We start from the raw sequence: 14,664 nt of genomic DNA on the forward strand, positions 1-14,664 counted from the left end.
CTGATGTTGTATGTAAAATATGACTGTATATTTTACTGAGTAGAAAGACCATAGATTTTATCAGATTATCAAAGTGTGTGACCCCAAAAAACATAAGAGTCACTGTTTAGTTTAGAGGATGTGGGATAAGAATAGACCTGAGAAATTCCAATATTTAAGATAACAGGTGAGGCCCGGCATGGTGGCTCACGCCTGTAATCCCAGCACTTTGGGAGGCCGAGGCGGGTGGATCATGAGGTCAAGAGATCGAGACCATCCTGGCCAACATAGTGAAACCCTGCCTCTATTAAAAATACAAAAAATTAGCTGGGCATGGTGGCATGAGCCGGTAGTCCCAGCTACTCCGGAGGCTGAGGCAGGAGAATCGCTTGAACCCGGGAGGCGGAGGTTGCAGTGAGCTGAGATTGCACCGCTGCACTCCAGCCTGGCGACAGACCGAGACTCCGTCTCAAAAAAAAAAAAAAAAAAAAGAATATGAAGGAGTGGCCAGAATGAAAGAAGAAAAACTAGGAGAGAATAATATACTGCAAACCAAGAGAAGAGGATTTCAAAGAGGGAAAATTACCAACAGGTCAGGTGTCAACAGAGAAGAGCAAAGAGGGTGGTTATTAGAAGAGTTATTTCATTGAAGTGGTAGAATGAAAAGGCAGACTGCAGGGGTTATGAATGAATGGGAAGCAAGAAAGTAGAGATTGAGAGTTGCTTGTGAAAGGAGGAAGGAAGTAGACAATATGTTGAGGGGATGAAGGCGGTTGGGCAGAGGAGACGTTTGTATAGGTCAAAGAGAAGAAAATTAAGGATATGAAATGCCTATGGAGGTGGGAAGATAGACATTGAGAAAGTTTCTGCCTAAGTAACATCTTATTTCTCTGTAAAGTAGGAAACAGCGTATTTTTTGCTGAGATTAAAGTGGGAGAAGGAATTTGAAGAAAAATATCAATAAGCGAATTATTTTTATGGGAAATTGGAAAAGGAGCTGATTAGGGGCATTTCAGAAGAACGCTGTTGAGCAGCTTTTGAAGGTCCAGCTGAAGATGGAGACCTTTTTTTTTTTTTTTTTTTTGGCAGTATCAGTTGGCACAGTTCTGTAATTTTTGTCAGTGCTCATCTGACAAAAATCCTAATCTCAGTTAGGAAACTGAGAAGGCAGATAATAAAATTGATTCAGGATTGAGATTTTGTTTTGTGGACGTACTGGAAAGATTGGGAATTGAGAGTATTAGCAAAAAAAAAAAAAAAATTATTGAAGTTCGGGCATCTCAAACCTTGTCACTCTTTAGTGATGCTTTATTGCAGAGGATTGTGACTATATAGTCTCCAGTTTGGGGGAATATCTCAGAGCAGCTCCACAAAAGCTTGAAATTTCTTTGGCAATTTATGTTTTATCTTAAAAATTTATGCAAATTTTCCATTAGGCTTATCTGTACTTTAACTTGCTTCAAATTTCTTACCAAATTACTTTATATCCCCTCTCCAATCTTCAGGTAAAATTGCTGATTCAGGAAGTTACACAACAATGATCCCATAGCTTAGTTTGATATATTCTTCTGCATTACCTTAGTTTTTAAAACATGGGGCTGATTATGCATTAAAGTAATGCCAGGAGAGGCTTAATATGTTGAGAGATAGAAATTAATGGGCCTGGCAGTTTTCTTGGAGTAAGAGAAAGAGAATGAAAAAACTGGACAGATACAAGGCTGTGATAAGAAAGTAGAATATTTGGAGTTGAAAGTTCCAGAGGTGAAGCAGTTTTCAGTAGATAGCATTCTGGGTGTAGCCATAGATGTGTTTGGCTGGAGCAAAGGTGCAAACTATTGGCACAAAGATTTGCAGGGATTTGGATAGGTTGTACATGTGAACAATAAAGTAACTCACTATGATGGGAGAGATTTGGAGCCGAGAGAATGATTGTGCCAGGTGCATAAGTCTTTGTGAATGATAATCAGTTAATAATGGTGACTAAAGGTGAAGAACACAGATTTCAAACTCACGTGTCCTGCAGGGGCCAGGCAAGTCATGTAAATGACTAAGGTGGGCTAGGTGGGATTGTGCTAAACTAGAAGAGTGCATATTCCATCTAAAGCAGCATGTCCTTTTTCTGATTGTTGTCCTAAGGAAATGAGTATCCAGTGTTGCTAGATAACTTAATTTTTCAAGAGAAGCTGAAAATCTGGACTTTTTATGTGGCATTTCTCAAATTTTTATGTATTTGCAAATAGTTTAAATATTTTTTTACTCCTTTGGCCAAATAAAAACATCTATCTGCAGGCCAAATCTGGCTCCAAGTCTTCAACCTCTGGCATAGTAAAAAACAGGCCTTAGAGTAGGAGAGATTTTTTTTTCTTCCCAAGAAGAAGTAAATAATGTCTGGATAGTAGCAGTGGACAGCCTAGAAAGCTGACTTTCCTCCCTCCTTAACCAGTGGATGAGAGAATAGGAAACTTCTGAATAGGGCTATAAGGGTTAGTGGTGCCATGTGATATGAAATGGTGACATCTAGAAAGACACCATAAAGACATTGAGGAGTGAAAGGCACATGAAATATTTCCTACTATCAGGTGATATACACAAAATAATATTTCTGTTTAAAACGTTGTTGGTTCAGCCAAATATGAGCCTGCCTCTGTTTTTAATTAATAGTAACAAAATCCAGGCTGGGTGCAGCGGCTCACTCCTGTAATCCTAATGCTTTGGGAGGCCAAGGCAGGAGGATCTCTTGAGGCCAGAAGTTCAAGATCAGCCCTGGCAAGAGACCCTGTCTCTAAAAAAATTTTTTAAGTTAGCTGGGCATGGTAGTGTGTGCCTGTTGCTCAGCCCAGGAGTTCAAGGCTGCAGTGATAATTGTGCCACTGCACTCCAGCTTGGTTGACAGAGACCCTGTCTCAAAAAACAAAAAATAAAAATAGTAACAAAGTCCATGTGGACTTTATTCTCTACTTTAAAATTTTTATGTTGTAAAATTTTATTGTTAGTATTAAAGTTAATCTAAATTAGTAGAATGATATCTCTAGTTAACATTATTTTGACTATATTCACATCCTTCACACATAATGTACTGCATATGAGCATATTTCTATAACATTTTACACTGACTTCATTGACTTACCCTTTATTAGTCACATGTTTAGCCCGTGAACTATATTGTATATAGCCAGAATACTTAGCACTAAGATTAGGGTCATTAGGCAAAAACCAGAAGATAAGTAACACTCCATATAAAGCACATCTGGACATAAGCAGCATGTATCAGAGGAATTAGTCTTGTCCTTAAGTGATGACAGTGGACTGTACGCTAATTATAGAGTTAAGCCATTGTACCTTCCAGCTGCCACGTAAGTACTAGATCAGTCTCGGAACCTCTGTTCATGTTTAAATAGCATTTGAAAAGAACATTAATGATCAGGAAAGCCCACAACTTTAAGTGGTTGGAGTTATTTGCACCCGTCCCAAAAGGACCACAACAGTTAAAGGAGAGAGTCATACAGATAAGTCCCTTCTGAAAAATACAACCCAAACTTTTTGCCAGACTTAACAAAATTGGCAGAGGCCTTACTACTTAATGTTTAGTTAAATTTGAAATGAACTGCATAATATGTGGCTATATCACCCTAAATGTGCCTGATCTTATTTGAAATGAGCTCCATAGTCTGAACCAATAGGTGATGCTGAGCTAGTCATGATGAGATTCCTCTTTCCCAAATATTTCATAGCAAGTTTCTCCTCTAGTGCTCTTAAAACCAAAATCAACTCCAGTAAGAAGCCATCTTTGGGATGGACATAGGTAGAACATGTGTCATGAAACCTGAGAGCCTGAAGTTGTAGAATGCTCAGTTGGACCCCACAATCTAGATATAAATTTACAAAGAAAAACTGAGAAATCTCCCCTTGTCCCCAACTTTTGAGCATCTCCCAACCTTTTTTGGGCTCTGATAGTTGTTCAGGTTATACAACCTTTGCCTGACATTCTGGAGTCTCATCCTATGCCTGTGCAGCTTATTAGTTATTCAGCCAAAGACTAAAGGGAGCCCTTGCAGATCTTGTTATTTTTCTGTGGAGAACCCTCTTCTCCAGTTGCGACTTGCAATTTCCAGCTGTCTTAACCTCCTCAGACTCCAATATGTCTCCACAGCTCAGGAAGACTGCTATTATAATTGGCTTGCCTTCAGCAGAAAGCCAGGGACAATTGTAGGGCTCACTTCATTTCCCTTTCCTTCTCACAAGGATCACACAGTCTTACACTACTAGTTGCTCAGTGTCTGAAAACAGTTGTTTCATTTGTTTTTTTCTAGTTTTCTGGTTATAGTAGGAGGACTAATCCAATAGCATTTATTCTATCATGCCCAGAAAGTCTTTTAATGTTAAGTTTTATGGTATTTCTGACATATGGAAACTTCATATGCATACATTTGTATTTATCAGTCTTTTCCTATATGATTCTTATCTTTGGTATTATAACTGTTCAAAAGATATTCCCTACCCCCAAGATAGCAAACCATATTTTCTTCTAATACATACAGTATTTTAAATATTTAAATGTTTATATACTTGTTAGAATAAAACCTTAAGTAGAAGGTAAATATTTAACTTTCTTTCCCAAATGACTAGCCAAAGTGCCCAAGTCCCATTTATGGAACAGTCTAACCTTTTCTACTAATTGAAATGCTACCTCCTTTTTTTTTTTTTTTTTTTGAAACAAGGTCTTGCTCTGTTGCCCAGGCTGGAGTGCAGTAGTGTGATCATGGGTCATTGCAGCCTCCACCTCCTGGGCTCAAGCTATTCTCCCACCTCAGCCTCCCAAGTAGCTGGGACTACAGGCACACATCACCAAGCCCGGCTAATTTTTTTTTTTTTGAGACAGAGTCTCGCTCTGTCACCCAGGCTGGAGTGCAGTGGCGCGATCTCGGCTCACTGCAAGCTCCACCTCCCAGTTTCATGCCATTCTCCTGCCTCAGCCTCCCGAGTAGCTGGGACTACAGGTGCCCGCCACCATGCCCAGCTAATTTTTTGTATTTTTAGTAGAGACGGGGTTTCACCATGTTAGCCAGGATGGTCTCTATCTCCTGACCTCGTGATCCGCCTGCCTCGGCCTCCCAAAGTGCTTACAGGCCTGAGCCACCGCGCCTGGCCTAATTTTTGTGTTTTTTGTAGAGATAGGGTTTCACCATGTTGCCCAGGCTGGTCTCGGACTCCTGGGCTCAAATGGTCCACCTGCCTCAGCCTCCTTAAGTGCTGGGATTACAGGCATAAGCCAATGCACCTGGCCACAATGCCACCTTTATAATATACTAAATTCTTATATATTCTTGAACCTATTTGAGAGCTTTCTATTCTGCTTCATTGATCTGTTTGTCTAGTCTGGTGCTGTTATCACCAGATATAATTGTTTTATCACAAAGGCTTTAACATTTTAAATTCCTTGACTGTGCTTGCCTAATTATCCTAAATAAACTCTAAGGTCATTTTTGTTAGATTCTACCTTGTCCTCGAATAAATAAACATGATTGAGACCTTATTTAATTTATAGATTAATTTGGAGAAACTGTATATCTTTATAATTCTCCATTTTTCCACCTGGGAGCTTATGTTTCTTCATTTATTCACATTTTCTTTTATGTCCCCCAATAATGGCTTCTAGTTTTCTTCATATAGTTTCTAGGCATGTTTTGTTTAATTTATTTAATTTTATAGTTTTTGTTGCTTTTGAATTTCTCATTGTCGAGTTTATTCCTAGGTAATTTAAAAGTTTTTATTTTGTTTATTTATTTTTCATTGTCGATATTCAATATAAAATTTAAAAGCTTTGCTGCCATTGTGCTTGTGCTCTTTTTTGCCTAACTGGTTATTAAGTCTAAAGGTTTCAATTTGAAGAATATGAATAGATGATTCAGTATTGTTCATAGGTTAAATATAATGCTTAAAGTATTTCCATAATACTAGTTTCTAAGTCTTTGTTATGAGGGTACTACTCTGTAAGTTTGGCCACTCATAAATAATAAGGGTGTTTTTTTTTTCCATCAGTGATTGGGACCCAAGGTATAAGTATTTCTGACCAGGCTTGGTGGCTGACAACAGTAATCCCAGCACTTTGGGAGGTCGAGGCGGGTGGATCACTTGAGGCCAGGAGTTCAAGACCAGCCTGGCCAACATGGTGAAACCCCATCTCTACTAAAAATACAAAAATTAGCCGGGACTGGTGGCATGCACCTGGAGCTGAGATCGTGCCACTGTACCCCAGCCTGGGTGACAGAATGAGACTCTGTCTCCAAAAAAAAAAAAAAAGAAAAGAAAAAGAAAAAGAAAAAAGAAATATTTCCATATGAAAGTTAAGTCCTTCATGTCATTGAAGAGAAGAAAAACTTCCCCAATCCTGTTTGGGTCTCTTGCTGCCATCTTGTCTCTTTCTCTTTCCGTACAGACTTTTTTATTATGGTAAAATATACATAATATAAGAATTTGTCATTTTAACTATTTTTTTTTTTTTTTGAGATGGAGTCTCATTCTGTTTCCTAGGCTGGAGTGCAGTGGCGCGATCTTGGCTCACTGCAACCTCCGCTTCCTGGGTTCAAACGTTTCTCCTGCCTCAGCCTCCAGAGTAGCTGGGATTACAGGCGTGCACCACCACGCCCGGGTAATTTTTGTATTTTTAGTAGAGACGGGGTTTCACCATGTTGGCCAGGTTGGTCTCAAACTCCTGACCTCAGGTGATCCACCTCCCCTCAGCCTTCCAAAGTGCTGGGATTACAGGTATGAGCCATCGTGCCCAGCCATCATTTTAACTATTTTTAAGTGTACAAATCAGTGGCATTAAGTTCAATCACAGTGTAGTGCAACCATTACCACTGTGTATTTCCAGAACTTTTTTATTATTCCAAACAGAAACTATACCCCTTACATGGTAACCTCTATTCTAGTTTCTATCTCTATGAAATTGCCTATTCTAGGTATGTCATATAAGTAAATCGTACATTATATACAATATTCTTCCTTTTGTGTCTGGTTTGTTTTACTTACCATATTTTCAAGGTTCATCCATGTTGTAGCATGTATCAGAGTTTCATTCTTTTTTATGACAGCCAGACTTCTTTTATGAATATGTAACATCTCTCACAATTTTCTTTGTCTTCCAGTAATGCCTCGCTTAGCTTTAAGCTGGCTTCCACCCTGTCCAGTCTACCAAGTAAACAGGATCACATAATTGTCAGATATAGTGGGCACTTTTCGGTCCTTATCTTGACCTCACCCTAGTATTTGACATCATTGACCATTCTTTCCTCACAACTGTATTGTGATTGGCTTCTATGACAGTTTTTAGCTCTGGCTGGGGGAAGCCGAGGTGGGTAGATCACCTGAGGTCAGGAGTTCGAGACCAGCCTGGCCAACATGGTGAAACCCCGTCTTCACTAAAAATACAAAAAAATTCGCCAGGCGTGGTGGCACATGGCATGAGAATGCACTCAGCATTCTTGGGAGGCTGAGGCAGGAGAATCACTTGAACCTGGGAGGCAGACGTTGCAGTGAGCCAAGATCATGACACTGCACTTCAGCCTGGGTGACAGAGCAAGACTCCAAAAATAAAAAAGCACTTATTTTTCTCCCACCTCTTAAACTATTCCTTTTTAATCTCCTTTACTGAATGTTCTGCCCACTCCTGTAACTTCAGTTGTCACCTCTTTCCTGATGACTCTGTTGTAGACAAAGCCACTTACCAAACATTTCCTCTTGGATGTCTCAATGGAACTTAAAACATACCTCAAGCTGAATGTATTATTGTTTCCTCCTATCCTTCTTTATTCCAACTTTCTCCCTCTCTCCTTCTTTACTTGAATCACTCATTTACAATTTCCAATCTGGGTTTAATGAGGCATTAACATTACCCAGTAGCTACGTCTAGGAAACTCTTGTTTTTTATTCTTTACTTTGAATAAGTTCCAACATCCAGTATGTCACTAAAGTTCACATTATATTTTGCCTAGTCGCCTGGCGAATGTCCCAGCCTTTACATTTGTCTCCTTCTAACCTATCATCTACATTCCTGTCAGGTAGACCTTTTAAAAAACAAAAAAGCAAAACCTCTTATAAAAAGATCAAATAATCTAGAAATATATAAAATTAAAAGTTAAAGCCTCTGCCTGCCCTCCCACTCCTGTCTCCCATATTTTGATTTCCCCACAGGTAACAGCTTGGTCTATAGTCTTAGGAACTTTTTTCTATGCTTAGACAAAACGTGTTTACTTATTACGCTGCTCTCAGCACACTGCCCATAGGGTAGGCCTGTTCCGCAAGAGCAGTCAAAAAGAAAATTACGTGTAGGTTTTTCAAGTTTTTGTTTTATTCTGTAATTTGCTCTTTTTTGCTCATGAATGTATTCTGATCCTTTTTATTTTGAGATAATTATAGATTGAGGAAGTTGCAAGAAATAGTACAGAGTCCTATGGGCTTCTCACTCAGCTTCCTTCAATGGCGATATCTTACATAGCTGTAGTTCAATATCAAAACCAGGAAATTTATATTGGTACATTACTTTTAAATAAATTACAAAACTTAGTTATCACCATTTAAAAAATTTATTCATTTGTGCATAAGTGTGTGCAATTTCGTGCCATATATATGTTTCTGTAACCACCACCACAATCAAGACTTAGAACTGTTACCATAAAGGAACTCCCTGTTCTTTGTATCTGCACCCCCCACACACACGCGCCCATCACCACACCCACCACTGTTCCTGTTCCACTTATCTGTTCTCCATCTCTATAGTTTTGACATTTGAGCATGTTATATAAATGGAATAGTATAATATGTAACTATTTGAGATTGACTTTTTTCGCAAAGCATAATTCCCTTGAGGTCCATCTAAATTGTTGTATCAGTAGTTCATTTTTTAAATTGTTGAGTGTTCCATTGTGTGGTTGTACCAGCGTTTGTTCAAACATTTACTCATTGAAGGACATTCAGATTTTCACTATTTTGCCATTATGAGTAAAGCTGCTGTGAGCAATCATAGACAGGGTTTTGGATGAGTTTAATTTTTCATTTCTCTGGGATAAATGCCCAAGAATAGAATGGTATATGTTTAGTTTTACAAGACACCGCACTATTTCATTTTTTTTTTTTTCCACATCAGATGTGGAAAAAAAATGTATTGGCGTTGTAATAAGGCTTGAGGGAGGCACATCTCACACATGAACGTGAAAACCCAATGTCATCACACGTCATCATAAGCTTATGAACTACAAAAAGATTGTGCCACACTTTTGGAATGTCTGTACCATTTTACATTTCCACCAGCAATGTATGTGATCCAGTTTCTCTGCAGCATTCACTATTACCACTTTTTAAAATTTTAGCTGTTCTTCTATTGTGATTTTACTTGGCATTTTTCTTTTTTTAAATTAAAGACATTTTCTTGCTCTCGGTCTTAAAATTATTTCCTCAAATACATTGTGTTTTTCTAATGGCTAATGATGTTGGGCATCTTTTCATGTGCCGTCTGTGTCTCCTCCTCCTCCCTTCTTCTTTCTCCTTCTTTCTCCCTTCTTCCTTCTTCTTTCTTCCTTCTTTCTTCTTCTTCTTGTTATCTTTGCTCACTGCAACCTCCGCTTCCTGGGTTCAAGCAATTCTTGTGCCTCAGCCTCCTGAGTAGCAGGGATTACAGGCACGCAACACCATGCCTGGCTAATTTTTGTATTTTTAATAGAGACAGGGTTTCATGATGTTGACCAGGTTGGTCTCGAACTCCTGGCTTCAAGTGATCCTCCCACCTCAGCCTCCCAAAGCCATGGTGCCAAGCCCCATCTGTATATTTTCTTTGGTGAAGTGACTGTTCATTTCTTTGGCCCAGTTTTATTTTTTATTTTTATTGTTTGGAATTCAGTACAAATTTTATTAGACTACAAAAACATATCATAGTTATTTCAGATATATTTATATGAAGTCATAAAAGCTATGATTTTTGAAAAACAGCATAAGAAATTTTTTAAATTTGTTATATAAATAAATTAACTTTAGTGTCTTAAAGATTCAATGATACAGTTTTTAAATTTTTTAAATTGACAGCAATTGTACATATTCTCGAGGGCACATAATTATATTTCCATACATATAATTTATAGTTATCAGATCAGAGTAATTAGCACATCCACCATCTCAAATGTTTATCATATTTCTTTGTGTTGAGAATGTGCAATATCCTTCTAGCTATTTGAAACTATATATTGTATTATTATTAACTATAGTCATTCTACGGCACTATAGAACACTAGAACTTATTTCTCCTATCTAGCTATAATTTTGTATCTTTTTTTTTTGTAGGGTACATGTGCACAATGTGCAGGTTTGTTACCTATGTATACATGTGCCATGTTGGTGTGCTGCACCCATTAACTCGTCATTTACATTAGATATTTCTCCTAATGCTATCCCTCCCCCAGCCCCCTACCCCATGACAGGCCCCAGTATGTGATATTCCCCACCTTGTGTCCAGGTGTTCTCATTGATCAATTCCCACCTATGAGTGAGGACATGCGGTGTTTGGTTTTCTGTCCTTGTGATAGTTTGCTCAGAATGATGGTTTCCAGCTTCATCCATGTCCCTATAAAGGACATGAACTCATCCTTTTTTATGGCTGCATAGTATTCCATGGTGTATATGTGCCACATTTTCTTAATCCAGTCTATCATTGATGGACAGTTGGGTTGGTTCCAAGTCTTTGTTATTGTGAATAGTGCCGCAATAAACATACGTGTGCATGTGTCTTTATAGCAGCATGATTTATAATCCTTTGAGTATATACCCTGTAATGGGATGGCTGGGTCAAATGGTATTTCTAGTTCTAGATCCCTGAGGAATCGCCACACTGTCTTCCACAACGATTGAACTGGTTTACATTGCCACCAACAGTGTAAAAGTGTTCCTATTTCTCCACATCCTCTCCAGCACCTGTTGTTTCCTGACTTCTTAATGATTGCCATTCTAACTGGTGTGAGATAGTATCTCATTGTGGTTTTGATTTGCATTTCTCTGATGGCCAGTGATGATGAGCGTTTTTTCATGTGTCTGTTGGCTGCATGAATGTCTTCTTTTGAAAGTGTCTGTTCATATCATTTGCCCACTTTTTGATGGGGTTGTTTGATTTTTTCTTTTAAATTTAAGTTTTTTGTAGATTCTAGATATTAGCTCTTTGTCAGATGGGTAGATTGCAAAGATTTTCTCCCATTCTGTAGGTTGCCTGTTCACTCTGATGGTAGTTTCTTTTGCTGTGCAGAAGCTCTTTAGTTTAATTAGATCCCATTTGTCAATTTTGGCTTTTGTTGCCATTGCTTTTGGTGTTTTAGTCATGAAGTCCTTGCCCATGCCTATGTCCTGAATGGTATTGCCTAGGTTTTCTTCTAGGGTTTTTATGGTTTTAGGTCTAACATTTAAGTCTTTAATCCATCTTGAATTAATTTTTGTATAAGGTGTAAGGAAGGGATCCAGTTTCAGCTTTCTCCATATGGCTAGCCAGTTTTCCCAGCACCATTTATTAAATAGGGAATCCTTTCCCCATTTCTTGTTTTTGTCAGGTTTGTCAAAGATCAAATGGTTGTAGATATGTGGTATTATTTCTCAGGCCTCTGTTCTGTTCCATTGGTCTGTATCTGTTTTGGTACCAGTACCATGCTGTTTTGGTTACTGTAGCCTTGTATTATAGTTTGAAGTCAGGTAGCGTGATGCCTCCAGCTTTGTTCTCTTGGCTTAGGATTGTCTTGGCAATGTGGGCTCTTTTTTGGTTCCATATGAACTTTAAAGTAGTTTTTTCCAATTCTGTGAAGAAAGTCATTGGTAGCTTGATGGGGATGGCATTGAATCTGTAAATTACCTTGGGCAGTATGGCCATTTTCATGATATTGATTCTTCCTATCCATGAGCATGGAATCTTCTTCCATTTGTTTGTGTCCTCTTTTATTTCATTGAGCAGTGGTTTGTAGTTCTCCTTGAAGAGGTCCTTCACATCGCTTGTAAATTGGATTCCTAGGTATTTTATTCGCTTTGTAGCAATTGTGAATGGGAGTTCACTCATGATTTGGCTCTGTGTTTGTGTATAAGAATGCTTGTGATTTTTGCACATTGATTTTTGTATCCTGAGACTTTGCTGAAGTTGCTTATCAGCTTAAGGAGATTTTGGGCTGAGACAATGGGGTTTTCTAGATATGCAATCATGTCATCTGCAAACAGGGACAATTTGACTTCGTCTTTTCCTAATTGAATATCCTTTATTTCTTTCTCTTGCCTGAGTGCCCTGTCTTTGGCCCAGTTTTAATTGTGTGGTTTTTTTTTTTGTTTTTTTTTTTCTGAGACAGAGTCTCACACTGTCACCCAGGCTGAGCGCGATCTCAGCTGACTGCAGACTCTGCCTCCCAGGTTCAAGCGATTCTCCTGCTTCGGCCTCCTGAGAATCTGGGATTATAGGCGTCTGCCCCAATGCCCGGCTAATTTTTTTGTATTTTTAGTAGAGATGGGGTTTCACCATGTTGGCCAGGCTGGTTTCGAATGCCTGAACTCAAGTGATCTGCCTGCCTCAGCCTCCCAAAGTGTTGAGATTACAGGCCATGACCCACTGCGCCCAGCTTGTGTTTTCTTTTTGAGACGGAGTCTTGCTCTGTCGCCCAGGCTGGAGTACAGTGGCGCAATCTTGGCTCACTGTAACCTTCGCCTCCCAGGTTTGAGTGATTTTCCTGCCTCAGCCTCCCAAGTAGCCGGGATTACAGACGCCTGCTACTACGCCCGGCTAATTTTTGTATTTTTAGTAGAGACAGGGTTTTGCCATGTTGGCCAGACTGGTCTTGAACTTCTGACCTCAAGTGATCTGCCTTCCTCAGCCTCCCAAAGTGTTAGGACTACAGTCGTGAGCCACCTCGCTCGGCCTGTTTTCTTAATGAGTTTTGAGGGTTCTTTATATATTCTAGGTACAAGACCTTTATTACATATATGATTTGCAGAGATTTTCTCCCCAGTCTGTGCCTTACCTTTTCAGTCCCTTAATAGTATCTCTCAGGCTAGGCACAGTGGCTCACACCTGTAATCCCAGTGCTTTCAGAGGCCAAGGTGGGAAGACTGCTTGAACCCAGGAGTTCGAGACCAGCCTACTCAATATAGTGAGACCCCATCTCTACAAAAAATTTTTAAAATTTGTGTTTGGTGGTGCATGCCCGTAGTCCCAGCTACTTGAGAGGCTGAGATGGGAGGATTGCTTGAGCCCAGGAGGTCAAGGCTTTGGTCAAGGCTGAGCCAGGAGGTCAAGGCGAAGTCCTGGGATTACAGGTGTTTGAGTCCCCAGGCGTGGCCCATGTTTGTATCTCTCTCTCTCTCTTTTTTTTTTTTTTTTTTTGAGACAAGGAGTCTCCGCTCTGTCGCCCAGGCTGGAACAGCTCACTGCCAGCTCCGCCTCCCGAGTTCATGCCATTCTCCTGCCTCAGCCTCCTGAGTAGCTGAGACTACAGTTGCCCGCCACCACGCCCGGCTAATTTTTTCTATTTTTAGTAGAGATGGGATCACCGTAGCCAGGATGGTCTCGATCTCCTGACCTTGTGACCTGCTCGCCTCAGCCTCCCAATGTGCTGGGATTACAGTCATGAGCCACTGCGCCCAGCCCAGTGTTTGTATCTCTTAAGAAGTCAGCAGGACGAGACGGGTGGGTTGCTTGAGGTCAGGAGTTTGAAACCAGCCTGGTCAACATGGTGTGAAACCCGTCTCTACTAAAAATACAAAAAAAAAAAAAAAAAAAGGTGGGTGTGGTGGTGCACATTTGTAATCCTAGCTACTCAGGAGGCTGAGGCACGAGAATTGGTTGAACCTGGGAGGTAGAGGTTACAGTGAGTTGAGATCATGCCACTGCACTCCAACCTGAACGAGAGAGTGAGACTCATCTCAAAAAAAAAAAAAAAAAAAAAAGTCTTTCCCCAGCTCAGATCACAAAGGTTTTCTCTTACGTTTTTTCCTAAAATTTTACAGTTGTAGCCTTTTACGCTTAAGTCCATGATCCGTTTTTAATTACTTTTTGTGCACAGTTTGAAGTTGAGGTTGAAGTTCTTTTTTTGCCTATGGATGTCCAGTTTTTCATCATTTATTGAAAAAACTGTCCTTCCTCCATTGAATTGCCCTGTATGTACACCTTTATCAAAAATCAGTTGAGTGTGTTGGTTTATTTCTAGAAGTCTTACTATCAGGTAGAGTGATTCCTCTCACTCTTTTTCAAAACTGTTTTATATTCTAGTTCTTTTACCATTCCACTAAATTTAGAAGGGGCTTGTCTATATCTACAAAAACATCTTACTGGGATTTGGGTAAGAATTGTGTTAAAACCCATAGATCAATTTGGGGAGAACTGACATCTTTACTGATTCTCTTTTCATGTTAGTACATATAGATCTCTACATTCTTTTAAACTTATTTCTTAGCATGGATGTATGTATCATTATTTAACCATTCTCCTATTGATAGGCATTTAAAGTATTTCCATAATGCTGGCTTGCAGACAGTTGTTCACTATTTTTTTTTTTTTTTTTTTTTTTGAGACAGAGTCTCTGTCACCCAGGTTGGAGTGCAGTGGCATGATCTCAGCTCACTATAACCTCTGCCTCCCGGATTGAAGCGATTCTTGTGCCTCAGCCTCCCAAGTAACTGGGA

General features: G+C 39.5%; 1 protein-coding gene and 1 pseudogene across 6 annotated transcripts in view; one reads left to right on the top strand and one right to left on the bottom strand.

Annotated features, from left to right (window-relative positions):
• The window catches only part of TAF1 (TATA-box binding protein associated factor 1), a 96,825-nt gene that overhangs the window by 64,140 nt on the left and 18,021 nt on the right, over positions 1-14,664 (top strand). The window lies entirely within an intron of this gene.
• On the bottom strand, positions 9,119-9,242 carry LOC112131199 (small nucleolar RNA U13; annotated as a pseudogene).

This window comes from Pongo abelii, chromosome X (genome assembly GCF_028885655.2).
Source record: "Pongo abelii isolate AG06213 chromosome X, NHGRI_mPonAbe1-v2.0_pri, whole genome shotgun sequence".
NCBI classification, from domain to species: domain Eukaryota; kingdom Metazoa; phylum Chordata; class Mammalia; order Primates; family Hominidae; genus Pongo; species Pongo abelii.